Source organism: Chiloscyllium punctatum, chromosome 52 (genome assembly GCF_047496795.1).
Source record: "Chiloscyllium punctatum isolate Juve2018m chromosome 52, sChiPun1.3, whole genome shotgun sequence".
Lineage (NCBI taxonomy): Eukaryota > Metazoa > Chordata > Chondrichthyes > Orectolobiformes > Hemiscylliidae > Chiloscyllium > Chiloscyllium punctatum.
Genome location: NC_092790.1, coordinates 6,139,542 through 6,158,379, shown reverse-complemented (window position 1 = coordinate 6,158,379; position 18,838 = coordinate 6,139,542). Strand labels below are relative to the sequence as shown.

General features: G+C 44.1%; 1 non-coding gene across 1 annotated transcript; it reads left to right on the top strand.

The window, feature by feature from the left end:
• Positions 1 to 17,393: 17,393 nt before the first annotated feature.
• On the top strand, positions 17,394 to 17,475 carry trnas-uga (transfer RNA serine (anticodon UGA)). The gene has a single exon. It is a non-coding gene; the product is annotated as a tRNA-Ser (tRNA).
• The last annotated feature ends 1,363 nt before the right edge of the window (positions 17,476 to 18,838 follow it).

The following is an 18,838-nucleotide window of genomic DNA, read 5'->3' as shown; positions in this document are numbered from 1 at the left end:
TGACTGTGAAGGAGCAGTGATATATTTCCAAGTCAGGATGGTGAATGGCTTGGAGGGGAACCTGAAGATGATGGTATTCCCATACATCTGTAGCCCTTGTCCTTCGAGATAGATGTGGTCGTGAGTTGGGAAGATGGTATCTGAGGATCTTCGGTGAATCATTTCATTGCAGCATGTAGATAGGAAAACACTGGTGCTGCTGCTGAGCGTTGATGGTGGAGCATTGTGGATGAAGGGTCATTCAAACTGGCTGCTTTGTCCTGCATGGTGTAAAGGTTCTTGAGTGTTGTTGGGGCTGCACTCATCCAGGCAAATTGGGAGTCTTCTACCACACTTCTGACTTATGCATTGTAGATGATGGACAGACATTTGGAAGTCAGGATGTGAGTTACTCGCCGCAGTATTCCTAGCTTCTGACCTGCTCTCGTAGTTACTGTGTTTATGTGGCGAGACCAGTGAGTTTCTGAGAAATGATTACCCACCAGGACTTTGATACTGGGAGATTCAGTGATAGTAACACCATTGAATGACAAGGGGCAGGTTAGGTTGAATTTTATTGGTGATGGTCACGGTCTGGCATTTGTGGCCTGAAGATTACTTGCCACTTGTTAGCCTGGATACTGTCCAGATCTTGTCGCATTTGAACATGGACTGTTTCAGTATCTAAGGAGCCACAAATGTTGTAGATCATTGTACAAACATTGGCGAACATCCCCACTTCTGAACTTAAAATGGAGGGAAGGTCATTGATGGAGTAGCCCTGAAGAAGATTTCGGCCACTGCTCGAGGGACTCCTATAGACTTGGAGCTGAGTTGACTGACCTTCATCAACCATGACCATCCTCCTACGTGTCAGGTATGATTCTAACCAGCAGGGAGTTTGCCCCTGATACACATGGATTGTAGTTTTGCTAATGCCCCTTAATGCCACACTTGGTCGAAGGCAGCCTCGTTTTAAAGCGCTGTCGTTCTCACCCCGCCTCTGGAATTCAGCTCTTTTGTACATGTTTCAACCACAGTAATGAGGTCAGGAGCTGAGTGGCCCTGGTGGAGCCCTAACTGGGCTTCATTGACCAGGGTATTGCTGAGCACCTGCTGCTTAAAAGCACTGAGACCTTCCACCAATTTACTGATGATCGAGAGTAAACTGACAGAGTGGGAATACCATCATCTTTAGGTTCCCCTCCAAGCCATTCACCATCCTGACTTGGAAATGCATTTGCTTTTTATAAACTGGAGATACTTAGGGTAATTTTCCACATAATCGGGGATAGTCATTGTTGTAACTGTATTGAAACAATTTGGCTTGGGTAGTGATACGTTATGGAGCACAAGTTTTCAGTACTATTGCCAGAATGTTGTCAGAGCATGGACTATTTGGAGTATCCAGTATCTCCAACCGTTTCTGTATATCGTGTGGACTGAGCCAAATTGGTTAATGACTGGTAACTGAATTGCTGAGGACCACTGGAGGAGGCTGAGATGGATCATCCACTCAGCACTTCTGACTGAAGATTGTTGCGAATGCATCAGCCTTATCTTATACACTGAAGTGCTGGGCTCTTCCATCATGGACGAAGGGGTTATTTGTGGAGTCTCTTCCTCCAGTGAATTGTTTAATTGTCCCCAACGTTTCTTGACTAGATGTGGGAGGACTGCAGAACTTAGATCTGATCCTTTGCTTGTGGGATCACTTAGTTCTGTCTCTCACTTACTGCTTCTGCTGTTTGCCGCACAACTAGTCCTGTTTGGTGGCTTCAACAGGCTGACACCTCATTTGCAGTTTTGCCTGGTGTTACTCCTCCCTCCTGCACACTCCATTGAACCAATGATGACCGTCTGGATTGATGGTAATTGTTGTGAGGGGGCTACGCCAGGCCATGAGGTTGTGTGGGTGTACAAGTCTGCTCCTATAGATGAACCATAGGACTTATGGACACCCAGACTTGAGCTGCTAGATCTGTTCGAAGTCTGTCCTATTAAGCACCGTGATACCACCACCCAAATTGGTGGAGGATATTCTCAATGTGCAAGTGTGACTTTGTCTCCACAATGACTATGTAGTGGCCACTCTTACCGATACTGTCATGAACAGATACTTCTGCAACTGGCAGATTAGTAAGTCTGTGGTCAAAATGTATTTTCCTATTGTTGGTCCCTTCACCATCTGCTACAGTACCAGTCTAGCAGTTATATCCTTTAGGGCCAGGCCAGCTCGATCAGTATTGCTGTAGCTGAGATACTCTTGAAGGTAGACATTGAAATCCTCCACCCAGAGTACATCTTGCGTCCGTGCTACCCTCAGTGCTTCCTCCAAGTGTTTATCAGCATGGAGGAGTACTGATTGATCAGTTGAAAGAGACTGGTACATGGTTATCAGCAGGAGGTTTCCTTTCCCATGTGTAAACTCACGCCATGAGACTTCATGGGATACGGAGTCAAGAGCAATTCCCTTCCAAACGTATCCCAATGTGCCGCCACTTCTGCTGTGTCCGTTTTTTCTGATGAGACAGGAGTTATCTGGGGAAGGTGATGGGGAATCTGGGACATAGGCTGAAATGGATCATCCACTCAGCACTTCTGACTGAAGATTGTTGCGAATGAATCAACCTTATCTTATACACTGATTTGATGGGCTCTTCCATCATGGAGGAAGGGGTTATTTTTGGAATCTCTTCCTCCAGTGAATTGTTTAATTGTCCCCAACGTTTCTTGACTAAATGTGGAAGGACTTATACCTTACAGAATTATACCTTACAGACAATGTCAGGCTGTTGCTTCACGAGTCTGTTTATTTCTATTCACTGTTTCTGGCCAGCTGTCCCATTCTAGAAACGTAGCCATATATTCGCCCCAATCCACTCAGATTTGATTTTGCAAACTGGGCTTGGAGCTTTACCAAAACTTTTCTAAAAATCCACGTGTTTAACATCCATTGCTTCTCTTTCATTTGTCTCGCAGTCTGTTTCTCAAACATAATTCCCATTTCATAAATCTATGTTAGTGTTGTCTATGACCATTACTTTCACCCCCAATAATTTCTCCTGAACCATTTACTTACTATGTTCTATGATGCACGTACTCTACCACTTTCCCACACCATACTTGGTTTTCCTTGTATTGTTTGAGATTTTTGTGCAGACAGAACTGAAGTAGTGTCTTCATAGTTTTTCAATTTCCCTGTTCCCCATTCTCAATTGTTTGGCTTCAAACTGGAAGAAAACTGCACTTGTTTTCTCATATTTTTCACACTGACATGAGTTATCAAGTGATTACAGTTCACTCTTATAACCCTTGCGAATATACTCTTCAAAAATTCATCAATTCATGCCTTAAACTGCTCAATAATTGACCTTCCACACCATACACTCACAGGGGCATAACCTCTGTGCCAACAGAAGTACAGCACGATCTATATTAGTACCACTTTCCTACACCAGGCCCATAGCCTGGAATGTTATGACACTTCCAAGTGCTCGTCCAAGTACTTTTTAATGATTGTGAGGTTACCTGTGATAATTCCCCTCTCAGGAAGTAATCCCAGAATACAACACCCTCCTCAAAATGCGAGAGAGCAACAGTAAGATGCCATCATCTCCCAATCCTCGAAAGCATCAACAGGAAGAGGTCATTCTGGCCTTGGAGATGGCAACATGGTAACACCAGAAAGACTTCAGCCCATCGAGTTTGTACACCAACACGATGATGAGTCCATTCAGCCACACACGGCTCTTACACAGCAACTGGAGCAGATCTCTTAAAAACGTTTGCCCATTAAACAGGAATTCAAAGAAAACCCAAAGGTTTTCGAAATGGAAGAACTTATAATAATAGTATACATTAGAGATTAGATTAGATTACTTACAGTGCGGAAACAGGCCCTTCGGCCCAACAAGTCCACACCGCCCCGCCGAAGAGTAACCCACCCATACCCCTACATCTACCCCTTACCTAACACCACGGGCAATTTAGCATGGCCAATTCACCTGGCCTGCACATCCTTGGACTGTGGGAGGAAACCCACGCAGGCACGGGGAGAATGTGCAAACTCCACACATTCAGTCGCCTGAGGCGGGAATTGAACCCAGGTCTCTGGTGCTGTGAGGCAGCAGTGCTAACCACTGTGCCACCGTGCCGCCCACTCAAATGAAGCAATGAACTATTGTAATTTAAGGCAAATTGTTAGAGTCCATTGTTCAGGATATTTGCAAAGTTAAACCACAATCCATCAGAGTCAACATAGTTTTTCAAAGGTTAAATCGTGTTTGAATTGTTTGCTTGAGTTATTTGAAGATGTCGGAAACAATATGGATAGTGGGAATCCTGGAGATGGAACATATCTAGTCTTCCTGAAGGCATCGGATATGTCGCTTCTCCAAAGAGTAAGTGGTAAGAGCAGACAACATGGGTTTAGGAGTAATTTATTCGCTTGGATGGAGGATTAACCAACAAAATGCAGTCAGATGGAATAAATGTGTCATTTTCTTTTGGCAGATGCAATTTGTGGGGTGCCATTGATTTCAGTACTCATGCCTCATACATTTGCGATCGATGGTATTACTGTACTCGGTTGATGGGATAGAAAATACGGTGCCACATTTTCAGACAACACTAACATTGGTGGGAAATTACTTCGAAATGATGATGCATGAGATTTAAAACGATATGGATAGGTTGGGTGAATGGGCCGGCGTTTGGCAAGGAAAATTAAAGTGAATAAATATGGGGCTATTCAAGTTGGCCAGTATAATAGAAAGACAAATTATTATCTAAATGGAGAGAAAGTTCAAAGTGTTTAGGTGCAGAGGGATCTGGGTGCCTGCTTGCATATCACAGAAAACCTGCCTGCGGGTAGTGCAAGTAATGAGAAATGCAATAATTTCAGTGTTTATTTATAAAAGGAAAGAGTAGAAAGGTAGGGAGTGTTGCTGTAGCTATGCAAGGCATTAGTGAGGCTCCAACTGGAGAACAGATTGGGTATCCTGCAGAATGAGGTATTTCCATTGGAGGTAATTCAGAAGAGCTTCATTAGATTGATTCCATATTTGAAGTGCTTGTCTTATGAATAGAAATTGAGCAGTTTAGGCCTATACTCTCGAGAATGAAAGGAGATCTCATTGAGGTGTGTAAAATGCTAAAAGTAATTGAATGTGTAGATGTGGAGTGGATTTTTTTCATGTGTCGCAATCTACAATAAGAGACTAGAGTTTTAGGGTGGAGAGATGGCAGGAAAGTGGAACAGAGGCCGCGTTGACATCAGCCTCATCGAGGGGTTAGATTCCTCACAGATGTTCTTTGTTCTTAGACAACTCTTCGACTCTGTTTCCCAGGAATGGGGGAGGCCTGGGTATCATACTGGAAGCAGGCACTCAGGACAAATCATTTAGAGAGAACGTAACCAGTAGGGACACACAGTGACCAGCGCTGGGTTCTCAACGATTTACAGTCTATATTAATGATCAGGAGGAAGGAACAGATATACAGATGCTGAGTTTGGTGATGTCGCTGTGGTAAGCAAGAGATTAAATTATCAAGAGAGGGTGGAGAGTCTGCAAATAGATTCAGAAATGTAAAGGCAATAGATAATAGTTTAGCAGGTGGAATTTAACATGATATAACCTGTCATTTCATTTACAGCAATAATAGAAAGCAATATGTTACTGAAATGGAGAGAGATTACAGGACTTAATGATACTGTGTACTGGGGGGTTCATTCAGCCCCGTTCAGACATGGGAGATTTTGCTCCATCCCTGATCGTCTGCTCCCTGACTGAGATTTTTCCCTCAGGATAATCCCTCAGTCCACCATTACCCTCAAGCTGATCTATAGTTCAGTGACGAGTGTGGGTGAACATGCCAGGGTCAGTACCATGTGTTCCTTTACCTGATGACAACCCATTAAAGCTACCGCAATTGGCTGGTTACTCTGGAAACAGCAGAAATAACATCTTGTACAGAGGCAGAAATTATACCACGAGTAACAAATCAGATCGAAGCACTGTCATCCTGCCAAATCCAAGCATTAATGTCGATGGACCATTAAACAACGTACTGGAGGAGAAGACTCCACAAATATCCCCATCCCAAATAATGGAACAGTCCTGTACATCAGTGTAAAAGTCAAGTATGTGGTGTCTGCACTGTCCTCAGCCAGACGTGTTGAGTGGATGTTCCAACTTGCCCTATCATGGTGCCCACAGAATCACAGCTGCCAGTCTTCAACCATTTCGATCCGATGCACGTGACATGAAGAAACCGCTGAACACAGTAGATACAACAAAGGCAATGGGCCCTGAACCCATTCCTGCAATGGGACTGAAGACTTGTGCTGCACAATAAGCCGTGTCACTGGGGAAGCTGTTTCATTCCAGCTCCAACTCTGACATCTCCCTGTCAATGTGGACAATTACTCAGCTATGTTCAGTTTCCTAAGAAGGGAATAAATACAATCTGACCAATTACCACCCCATCAGTCCCATCACGACAGTCAAATCGGTGGGAGTTCTATAAGACAGAGCTGTCAAGTAGCACAGAAATAACCTGCTCAGTGTGATTTCAGATAGGTCTCCATGTGGAGATGGTGCTGTTGTGGAATTGTCATTGCATTACTAATACAGATCAGTCTCATGCTTGGGCAGCTGGTGGAAGATGAAAACAATTATTAACATATCAAGATCTAAACTCTGGTTCAGTAATAGTGTTCTTGTGTCCAATGTTGATTGTAAACATCGATTCCCTTCCCTAATGTACTTTCAGGAAGTGAATCTCCCGTGCTTTCCTGGTCTGGCCTAAAAGTGACTCCAGACGCACAGATATGTGGTAAACTCTTCAATAGTCCCTGAAACGGCCAAGCAAGGCACTCAATTGTATCAACTGCTCCGAACTCTTAAAGGATATACCCGGAGAGAACACCTGGCTCCAACTTTGGTGTCGGAAAAGGGAACGGGAAACATAGTCTTGTTGACCCTGCAGAGACGTCCTTCCTAACATCTGATGGTTTGTGACAACATTTACTGAGCTTTCCCATAAACTGTACAGGAACTTCGGGAAATGAGTACGTCACACAACACATCGAGCTTTCTCTGTGCAAGTTAATGGTCGAACATCTCCTTAATGCAGTTTTACCCATACAATATTCATATCCCTTAATATGTTTAAACATTGTGAAATATAAAGTGAGAACTGCTGTAGTCCCTTCAGCCCATCAATTTTGCTCCGCCATTCAATATACAGGCAGTTCTCAGAAAACGCATGTTGATTAAATACAACTTGGCTGCAATGTAATTCGTGAACCTTTTTCGTAAAGTGAACTCCTGTTCATTGTGACGCAATTCCTTGGCGGGAACCAACTGAACAGCAAAGCCCAGCCTCAGGATCCTCTGTCTGCAAAATGTACAATCAATGTGTTCAGCTAAAACAGGAATGCAATCCGCTCTGGAAGCCTTGAAACTGAGCCTGAGACGGGGAGTTGTAGTATCCACTTAGAAAGAACTTTATTTCAAACTGTGGGGAGATTCTTGAGGAGAACTGGAGTTTCCCCATCGGCATCACGTGGTCAGTCAGCCCCATGCACATTCTGTTGAAGAGTGTGGTGAAAGGTACACTGCTGTAGTCAGTGACCTGTATTTTGAAAGTGTCACATTTACAGCACTGTTTTATTACAATATGGAACTTAAAGATTTATTTAGACTGTGCTAGTATGTGTGTTAGACTAAATTAAATTTTGGCTTTACTAATATTTTTGGGGGTTCGCCCCTTACCCTCTTTTTCCCATAGACCCCATTATTAATATTGCACGATTTTGCACAACATGGTGTTGCACAGGAACACAGCGACTGAGTTATTGGAGAATAACCTGGATTGATAGCTGATCTTCTATCTTCACACGATACTCCGCTCTCTCCCTATCCTTTTAATTTCCAGAAAACCTTATTTATATTCAGTGCCTAGGTTTCCACAGCCCGAGCTGGGAGAGAGTACTCCTTGTTCGCCAGTCTCTGAGTGAAGACATTTATTCTCATCTCAATGCAAAGTGGTCTCTCTGTACTTAATGCTGTGGCCCCTTGTCTGAGGCATCCAAGCCAGCTTCCAATCTGTCGCGCCCTGTCAGAGTTTTATATATTTCACTGTGATCACCACTCATTTTCCTAAATCCCATGGAATACAGGTCCAGTCGCCCAAAACTCTGCTCCCACAACAAGCCTGTCATCCCAGAGATCAGTCTGGTCATCCTTCGCTGCTCTTCCTCAATCTCAGGTTTGTCCTTTATTGGGTAAGGAGACCAAAACTGCACACAATATTGTACAATGTTCGAGATGGGGTCTCACCAAGGCCCTGTACAGCTGCAGTAGGATACTCTTACTCCTGCACTCAATTCCACTGAAATGAAGGAGCAATACATCATTTATCTGTCTACCTGCTTTCTGCTCCTGCAATATTGCTTTAGTGACTGGTACAAGGTCATCCTTCAATGTTACAGCTCCCCACTTGCTGGGTCAATGTCATTCCCAGTATTGACTTCTGGCTTCAGACTCACTGCCCTGCATGTACTCAGAGGGCTGTGCAGAAATAAACGAAAATACAGCTTAAGTTCGTTTGTAGAACAACATTTTTCAACCATTTCCTTTTCAAATAAGAGGCTGCCATTCTATTGTTCCCATCAAAGTACACAACATCACATCTCTCCCATTGCTCTCCATCTGCCACATATTATCCAAGTAATTTCACTTGTCTCAGTCACTTTGGAGCATTTTTACATCTTCCTCGCCAACTCACATTCTGACATTTTTTAGTGCTGTCAGCAGACTTGGGTAAATCCACAGCAGGGAACCATTTACTGTCCGGTCGAAATTGAGCTAATACAGTATAGGGTTTGGGAACATTTGATGCGCGCGGGACAACACTGTTAGTGACTGCCTGCAGGTCTTGAACAAACCTCCATTCCTCCGGGTCACTTGGAATTTTTGCCTTTTTGATCAGAAAAATGGGAGTTCTCACCGGTGAGTTTACACAGGGGATTATCTCTCTAGCCTTTGGGAAGCATTGAAAGACTGGAGTAACTACGTCCATGGCCTCGGGTTTTAACCAGTATTGTGCTCTGCAAGGACGATACTCCGACTTCGTGGTTACTCGTATTGGTTCACAACCTCGGAAAAGCCCCACATCATGATTGCCTTTTACCCATAATTCAGTAGGGACCGTTATTAATCTTGGGTCTGTGAAGTTTATCTTCGGGAAACGCCAGTTCAGCCTTCTAGGCTCTTCAGGGGTAGAGGGGGTAACCTCAACTGTTCTATTACCTGAGTTAGACAAATTAATTTATTCCTACATGTCCGCACATCTGCATTGAACCACATACCCACATCGTCTCAGAATACCCAACATTTCGTTCTTTATGCCTTTAGTACCCATGGCCCCAAATCCTGCCACCAGTCACTGGACACCTTCGCCACTGACACGCGAGGAGCATAGCCTTCCACATCAAAAATATAGAGGTAACTTGCCGTCGCAGGTACTTTACATAAGTTCACACTGACTGCACATCTGACATCCCTTCAATAAAATTCGCACAATAACAACTGACCTGGTTTAACCAATCTCCTGAACCAATACTTCGCTTATGGTTCCGCAGGGCTATCGTGGTGTATGTGTGCTGTGCAGTGCAGCATATTCCCGCAAAAAAAAAGTGTTAATAGGATTAACATGGTTACCTGCTTCCAGGGCGAGTGAATTGCTCACTGAACTCATTGCTCTCTGGCTTAATCGCCACTCATAGACATACACCAGTGGTCTTGGGTTGTATTTTTCAGTTTACACTTGTGAATTCTCCCTTTGAATTACCTGCAAGCCCGTCGGAGAACTGAGCAAATACAACCCCAGTCTCACTATGAGATCCCGAGCCATCAAATGTAAAGAACAGAATTCCGCTAACAAAATTGAGAATTAGAATGGATATACATTTCTTATTTCACACAATATGGGTGAGGTAAAACTCTCATATCACGACGCCTGATGCCTCCATTGAGTTCAGGAACATTCTACTCATCTTTATTGGTATCAACTCTCTGAACTGTCTTGATTTGAGGAGTCAATATGCTGGCAATGTATTTACCAATAAGGTAACTGGTGTACCTTCCACGTATAACATAGAGGTAAGCATCGACATATACGCATCATTGTTATATTGAACATATTGTCCACACTTCGCAATCTCAATGTTCAATATAGAGTTGGGATACATCTCAGTGCCCGTTAGGTTAGTAGAAGTGATTAGCATTAGGGATTCTTCGTTGACAAGTATAAAGGAAAGAGGTTAACCTGTACCTTGTGGCCTGCCCACCTCAACCTCAGTCGTCCCCTGTCAGTCACCATGCTGTCCAGCCTCCAGGACCGATTGAGGCTGTCTGTGCGGGCACTGTCCTGACCAGTGGTCCATTGCTCCGCAAACAAAGCACCAGCCAGATCTATCTCTGCAAGCGCACTTTCGCGATCCCTTCCTCTTTTGCGAACTCCACCTATGCCTCTCTCTTTTCCTGCCGCCCCTCCCTCCAATGGCTGAATGACCATTTGCATCATAATAAGCTGAGGTTCATGTGATTGCTGTTCCATCTTTAATTTCCGGTTATGGTTCTCTTGAGCCAGTAGGTTTTCAGCATGTATCACGTATTGTTCTATCTAATTCAACTTTCCCGTGTCCCAGGTAATACACGTATATTATTACCTAATTTGTTGTTTTGTACTTCATTCCATTGATGAGGCTGCTCCTCAGGTGTGCCTCATACGATGTGATCTCTGCCATCTTTATGTCCTTGGGTGGTATCAGTCCACAATAGACGTTATCGACTTTCATGAGGCGCTAAAGGTACTGGGACATTGTCTCGACTTCTTTAGGGATTCTTGCTTCAATTGATTGTGGGTACGATATGCTATTGGTGATTCAGCAGACCCTGAGGCGGCGACCGTTGACTTGGAATCTTCGTGAAGTGGATCTCGTAGGGGGGCTGTAGCTCTTCGAGGGCACCCATTAAGGTCAGGATCTGATCCAGTCTTAAGACACTGTCCAGCTTCATTAGGTTGTTTTCCGTGTGTGAGTACGTGTGCGCTGGTGTTTGTACGTGTACTTGATCTATCTTTATTTCGAGATTTTCTTTCCCTGAAATCAGGCTAAGCATTCAACATGTGATAAGCACTCCAATACACAGGTTCTATTTTACCCTTCTGTTTCTCCTTCTTTCTCTCCTCCAACGGTGACCTCAGCATTTGCAAGTGAATATTACTAAAACTTCCTACCTCCAGAAAAACACATTCCTTGATTTACATTTTTAACTGTTTTTCAGAAACTGGACCATAATTATTCAGCATATACTCTATTTTTTTCTTGACCATTCCGAGTTTTCTGTCGACCCTCTTTTCATTTGCTCTTGCTGGAGCCGATTTTCATGGATATTGGAAAAGTGTTCATCTCTCTCTCTCTGTCTCTCCGTCTGTCTATCTGTCTATCTCTCTCTCTCTCACGATACCATAATCTTCTCTTTGCCAATATAACTTGCTTTTACCTCCGGAGGTCCCCTCTCATTGGGCACGACCGCCTCATTGCCTTGGTTTTCAAAAACCAAGAACCCACGTAACCGGTACAGCTTTGGTGACTCCAACGCTGCCCATGGTGGCTCCAAGTCTCAAACCACCGTTAATCTTGCCGTCTCTTAAACTCTCTTGAGTTGAGTTTTACTCGAATACCGCACGTGAGTTCACTGGTCCCTCTTCCTGGTTCGTCTATTCTCTTCAAACGAGTCCCTATGTCGGATTTCGCCACAACTCTTACCCTGACCCTATTCGATTCTGAAAGCGACTCTGGGGCGATCCACTTATCCCCAGTCCTCTCACTCAAAGGGGCCAATTCAGCGCTCGAAACAAAGTGAAAGACCTTCAAGGCAGTGGCGCGTACACCTCCTGGGAATCTTCAAAATCTTACCCAGTTGCAGGGTCCCAGACGAGCCCCCGAGTTTACTGACGTGGAATTTCAATCGACCCGACGCAAATGCTACCAAGAGCAAAGCAAAAGTTTATTTTTGAAATTTGCAGAATGGACTCGACACATTTGCAAGACGCCTCATAAAATGGACGCCTGACGGTTTTCACATATTCCCTTTATACTATATATCATCTTGCCTCATCACACCTCAAGCCAGGAACCTGGATCAGTCGAGTTCCTTTCCACACATGGAGTTGCTTTTTCTAATTCATTGACTGCTGATATAATAGATTATTGGCCTTGAGAGTCAGCTGAAAATTAGGTTGAACTTTACATTTTTTCTGTCTTTTTGCAAAGTTAGGTCCATACTTTGTTTCAACCATGCTTTCACAGATTTCACCAAAAATGATAATTTTCCATTACAGGGGATCAGGCTGCAGTGACTCAATAAGTGTGATGGAGTGAGGATGATAGTGACACAATGAGGGTGAGGTGTCAGCGTGGTAGTGACGCAGACTGTGTGAGTGGATCAGGGCGATAGTTACGCAGTGCGGGGGGTCAGAGTGATAGTGATGCAGTAAGTCTGAGGGATCAGATCAATAGTGACACAGTAAGTGTGAGGTGGTCAGTGTGATAGTGAAGCACTTCATGTGAGGGGTCAGTGTGACAGTGACGCAGTAAGAGTGAGTGGTCAGTAATTGGAAGGAGATCAGGCTGATAGTGATGCAGTAAGTGTTACAGTGTCAGGCTCATCCTGACGCATAAAGTGGGCGGGGACAGGGTGATAGTGACGTAGTAAGTGTGATGGGGTCGGGCAGAGACTGACGCAGTGAATTTGAGACAGTCAGGGTGTTAGTGAGGGAGGAAGTGTGTGCGTTCAGGCTGGTAGTGACACAGAAAGTTGAGGGTGTCAGGCTGATAGTGGCCAATAAAAGTGAGGTGTTAGGGGAATAGTGACGCAGTCAGTGTGAGGTGTCAGGCTGTTAGTGATGCGGTAAGTGTGAGGGGTCAGTCTGATAGTGAAGCAGTAAGTGTGAGCGGGTCAGGCTGATAGAGACGCAGCAAGTGTGGTGGGGTCAGGCTGATAATGTCACAGTATGTGTGAGGGGTCAGGCTGATACTGATGAAGTAAGTGTCGGTGAGTCAGAGTGATCCTAATGCAGGAAGTGAGAGGAGACAGGGTGATAGTGATGCAGTGAGTGTGAGGGGGTCAGCGTGATGGTGACAGAGTAAGTGTGAGTGTTCAGGCTGATATTGATGCAGTATGTTCAGGGCGTCAGGCTACTATTGGCCAGTACGTGTTAACTGACAGGGTGATAGTGATGCAGGAAATGTGAGGAGTCAGACTGATAGACACGGTGAAATTGTGAGGGGTCAGGCTGATAGTGATGCGGGAAGTGTGCGAGTGTCAGGCTGATAGTAACGCAGTAAGTGTGTTGGGAGCAGAATGATAGGAACGCAATAAGTGTGAGCGGCTTTGGATGATAGTGACAGGTCAGTATGAGGGGGAGGATGGTAGTGATCCAGTGAGTGTGAGGTGTCAGGATGACAGTGAAGCAGACTGTGTGAATGTGTCATTGTGATGGCGACATGGCAAGTGTGATAGGGTCAGGGTGACAGTGACGCAGATGCTTTCAGGGGGTCAGGTTGTAGTGATGCAGTAATTGTGAGGGGTCAGGGTGAGAGTGACGCAGTGAGTGTGAGATGTCAGTGTGATAGTGACGCAGAACATTTGAGGGGCTAGGCTTATCGTGACGCAGGATGGGCAAGGGGTCAGGGTGACATTGATGAAGATGCACTCACAGGACCAGGTTGTAATAAAGCTGTAAGTGTGAGTGTCTCAGGCTGATAGTGATGAAGTAAATGCAAGGGGGTAAGTCGGTTAGGGATGTTGTAAGTGTGCAGGGGTAGTGCTAGAAGTGACGCAGTAAATGTGAGTGTTGAAGCTGATAGTGACACATTAAGTTTGAGGGACCAGGCTGATCTTGACGCAGTAAGTGTGACGTTGTCAGGATGATAGTTACGCTGTAAGTGTACGGGGGCACAATGATCTTGACGCAATAAGAGTGGGGAGTCAGGGTGATAGTGACGCAGTAAGTATGAGTGGGTAAGCCTGATCGTGGTGCAGTATATGTGAGGGAGTCAGCCTGGTGGTGGTGCAGTATGTGTGAAATGGTCAGGCTGATACTGATGCAGTGTGTTAGGGTCAAAGTGATAGTGACACAATAGGTGTAAGCGGCTCAGGATGATAGTGACACAGTGGATGTGAGATACCAGTGTGATAGTGACGCAGTAAGTGTAAGGGGTCAGGATGACAGTGACACTAAGTGTACGGCCCTCAGTGTGATAGTGCCACAGCAAGTGTGGGGTGTTAGGGTGTAAATGACGTCGTAAGTGAGAGAGGTGCCTTACGATAGTTAAGCAGTAAGTGTGAGGGAGTCAGGCTGATAATGACACAGTCAATGTGATGGGGCAGTGTTTTAGTGACAAGATAAGTGTGAGACGTCAGTCTGATACTGACACAATAAATGTGATGGAGTCAGGCTGATAGTGACACAGTAAGTGTGAGGGGTCAGCCTGATAGTGACACAATAAGTGTAAGGATTCAGGGTGATAGTAACATGGGAAGTGTGAGGGCGTGACTGAAAGTGACGCAATAAGTGTGTGGCGGTGAGGCTGATGGGGACGCAATAAAAATTAGGCCGGCAAGGTGGAAATGGCAAAGACTGTGTGAGTGGGTCAGGGTGATAGTGACGCAGTAAATGTGAGGAGGTCAGGGTGCGAGTGACACAGTAAGTCTGAGGGGTCAGACTGATATTGACGCAGTAAGTATGAAGGGGTCAGGCTGAGAGTGACGCATTCAGTGTGAGAGGGAGAGTTTTAGTCATATAGTAAGTGCGAGGCATCAGTCTGAAACTGATACGAAAAGTGTGAGTGGGTCAGGGTGATATTGACGCAGTACGTCTGAGGGGTCAGGCTGATAGTGACGGAATCAGTGTGATTATGCAGAGTTTTAGTAACATGGTAAGCGTGAGGCGTCAGTCTAATACTGACACAAAATGTGTGATGGAATCAGGCTGATAGTGACGCAGTAGGTTTTAGGAGTGAGGGTGATATTAACATAGGAAGTGCGAGGGCGTCACTGATAGTGACGCAATATGTGTGTGGCTGTCAGGCTGATAGTCACGCAGTAAAAATGAGGATGTCAAGGTGAAACTGGTGCAGTTTGTGTGAGGATGGCAGATGGACAGTGATGCAGTAAGTGTGAGGGGTTCACGCTGATATTGAGGCATGCAAGTGTGAGGGGCCAGGTTGATAGTGACGCTGTGTGCTGGCGGGTCCGGCTGATAATGACGCAGAAAACGTGAGTGTCTCAGTGTGACAGTCATGCATTACGTGTGTGAGGGTCAGGGTGATAATGACAGAGAAAGTGTGAGGGGGTCAGGTTGATAGTGATGCTGTAATTGTGAGCTTGATCAGCGTGATAGTGAGAGGCTCAGGCTAATAGCGACACAGTAATTGTGAGGGGGTCAGGGTAGTAGTGACGCAAAACCTGTGAGGTGTCAGGCTGATAGTGACGCAGTAAAGGTGAGAGTGTTGGTGTGCTAGTGATGCAGTAAGTGTGAGCCGCTCAGGATGATAGTGACACAGTAAGTGTAAAGAGTCAGGATAATAGTAACATAGGAAGTGTAAGGACGTGACTGATCGTGACAAAGTAAGTGTTTGGCAGTCCGGCTGATAGTGACGCAGTCAAAATGAGGGTCTCGAAGTGAAAGTGGGGCAGTAAATGTGAGGGCACCAGATGGATAGTGATGCAGTAAGTTTGAGGGGTTCACGCTGAAATTAAGGCGGTAAATGTGAGGGGTCAGGTCTATAGTGATGCAGTAACTGTCAGCGCGTCAGGCTGATAGTGATGCATTCAAAGACCAAATATCCAAGGCTCACTGTAGTGCTGAATAGCGAGACTTCTCAAGGCTAAGATAAAAATCAATATTTCTCATCCTGGTCATAAATCACAATGCTTCATTGTTAAATTGTACTCTCCTGCTTCTAGATTCACCAATGAGGGAACAAAATTTAATTGCACCACCCTGTTTATCTCTTCAAATATTTTGCAACTCTCAATGAGATTACCTCTCTTGTGTTGAAACTGTTAAAAAAAAGAACGGATTTGCCCAATTTCAATTCACAGGACTAACGTTCATCCATGATCTCAAGGCTAATCACCATTCGTGGTATTCCTCATATGGCATTAGTATCTTTCCTAAATTGAGGATTATAATTCCTCATACTGTAGTCCAAGTGCGGTTGAACTGAGCCACAATACATTGGAAATAATGCTTCGTTCTCGTGCCCTGAAATCCTTCTGCAGCTTTCACAACAGACTTCTACAACTGCTACTAGACTTCAATGACTTATTAAACACTTCTCCAAGATGCAATTCTAAAAATCTGTACATCAGACTTTCTTCTTCAAATCTTCGACAAATAAACTCCACATATTTCCCTCCTGACAAGTAGGATAAAGTCAAATCGTTGCTATTTATCAAATCATGAGGGACATGGATAGGTTGACTCGTGTTTTTCTGCTGGTGAGGAAGTCAAGACTTAGAAAACATCGGTTTAAAATTAGTGGGTAAGGATTTAAAAGGGACGTCAGGGGCAACTTTTTCAGTCGTGTCCATAATGAGCTGCCAGAGAAATTGTTGGAGACTGGTACAACTGTAACATTTAATGGCATCTGGATGGATATATGAGTAACAAGGTTCAGAGGGATATAGGCCAAAAGTTGGCAAATGGGACCTACTAATTTAGGATAACTGTCCTCAATGGTCAAATTGGAAAGAAGGGCCACTTTCCGTGTTGTATTGTTCAAGGACTTGATGACTCTAGAACAACCGCAAAAACTTTGCAAATAATTCCGTCAAGACGATTTCAAGTTCCAAATCATCGGTCAATCTTCCTCTCTTGTGCTCACAAGTTCATTACCTGATGTCAGAACTTACGGATTAGTTGGTTCTGCATTCTTTCTAATTCCGACTTTTTTTTACGAATGTAGCTGGTGTTTATGGACTTAGCATCAACATTTCTAATACCATATTTTGATGAATATTAAAACACAACTTTGGTACCAGATGATGAGCAATTGAGACAAAATCGATCGGACACAGTGAGACAATGATCCTCTCTTCATGTGGTGTACATCCGTGACTCTAAAATTCGATGAAGAATCATTCCCACAACTTCAGCTGTGTCAGGATCTAGTTTGCGGTGAAAGCCTGACAATCTACTAAGGGAACGTTCGTCTGGGTCTCTGCAAAGGATTTGGCGAAATCTTTGGGTCTTGACAATTTGTTCTTCAAACAAAATACATATTTCATGAATTAAGTTCTTTTACTATGAAAATTGCCCATTTTCCTGCAGCTGTGATGGCCGAGAGGTTAAGGCGTTGGATTTGAAATCCAATGGGGTCTCCCTGCGCAGGTTCGAATCCTGCTCACGGCGTTGATTCTTTTAAAAGTCATTAATTCCTTTGCAGATTTTGGATTTCGTGGAGCTTGAGCTTTGCATTCAATCGAAAGTAAATTTTCAACTGTGAAGAATCCGAAGTAATTTCAAGACGTCTAATTGAATAAATTATATGTCGAGATACAAAAAGCCACCAACTTCCAACACGAATCAGTTTCAAAACATTTGTCGGACTATCGTGAAACTTGGATGTTCCGGGGTAGGTGGAGGGGGGGGGGGGGGGGGGGTGGAATTAAGCAAAACAAGAAGCAATGCAATACATTTACCTGCAGGTGATGGCTTTTTTTTAGGATCAGTTGAAAGTCAAGCTGAGAAAGTTCAACCTAATTTACAACTGACTCTCAAGGCCAATAATCTATTATATCAGCAGTCAATGAATTAGAAAAAGCAACTCCATGTGTGGAAACTCGACTGATCCAGGTTCCTGGTTTGAGGTGTGTTAAGGCAAGGCGATATCAGCGGAGTAGAATTTACTGGAAATATTTGAAATGGAATGTTAACAGTCTTCTGCTGTCCACATTCGTAAGAAACTGTGCATTAAGAACTGAATTTGAAAATTAACGATGAAAATCACACTTAGCCCTCTGCTTGTGGTGTGGCATTGTTCAGAACAATAGGTTGTTGTTGAGGCTAAAATTTACCAACATAATCGATGGGGATCTTATCCACGGCCTTCGTTGGAGCAGTTGGTGTGGAGAGCTCAGCATGAAGAACCAAATGCCAATTATTCATCTTGGCTATCTGAATTGCTTAGTTAAACATACTCCCAGTTTAATGTAAAAACATTTGCTCTCAGAGCTAGATTTTTTCATATCAGCATGTTCCGATCTGAGAAGTAACTCCATGGAGTAGATGTGACTTAAATTTTGACTCTAACGTCAGAGATGTTGACACATTTCTGCACCAAAACAGCACAACCATTGGTCTCAAATCAAACTGAACAAAGGACTAGTTCACTTAGACACTTCCTTTCTGCAGACTCTGCCAATGGACCGTTCAGGCCCGATGTAGGAATAGGGCGTGGTGACATCTGTTCGCAAGTGGATCACTTCATTCTTGCTCACGATCCATAAACCGTAATTCATTTTGAACTTCTTAGCCATCAGCATGATAAGTGGTACATACTGCACAGGTTTGCTTCTCGAAAGAAAGAGCGAAATCTTATTCAATGCAGACAGAAATTCAAGTTGTCCCTGGTCGACCAGAAGACAGATATCGCGAAACAAAGTGAATACAGAAAACAATCAATGTTTTCTGGGAGTCAAAAAGATGTACTGGGAGAACGGAAACATATATTTGGAACTAAAGTCACATACCACTTCCAGATTAAATGTTCTTG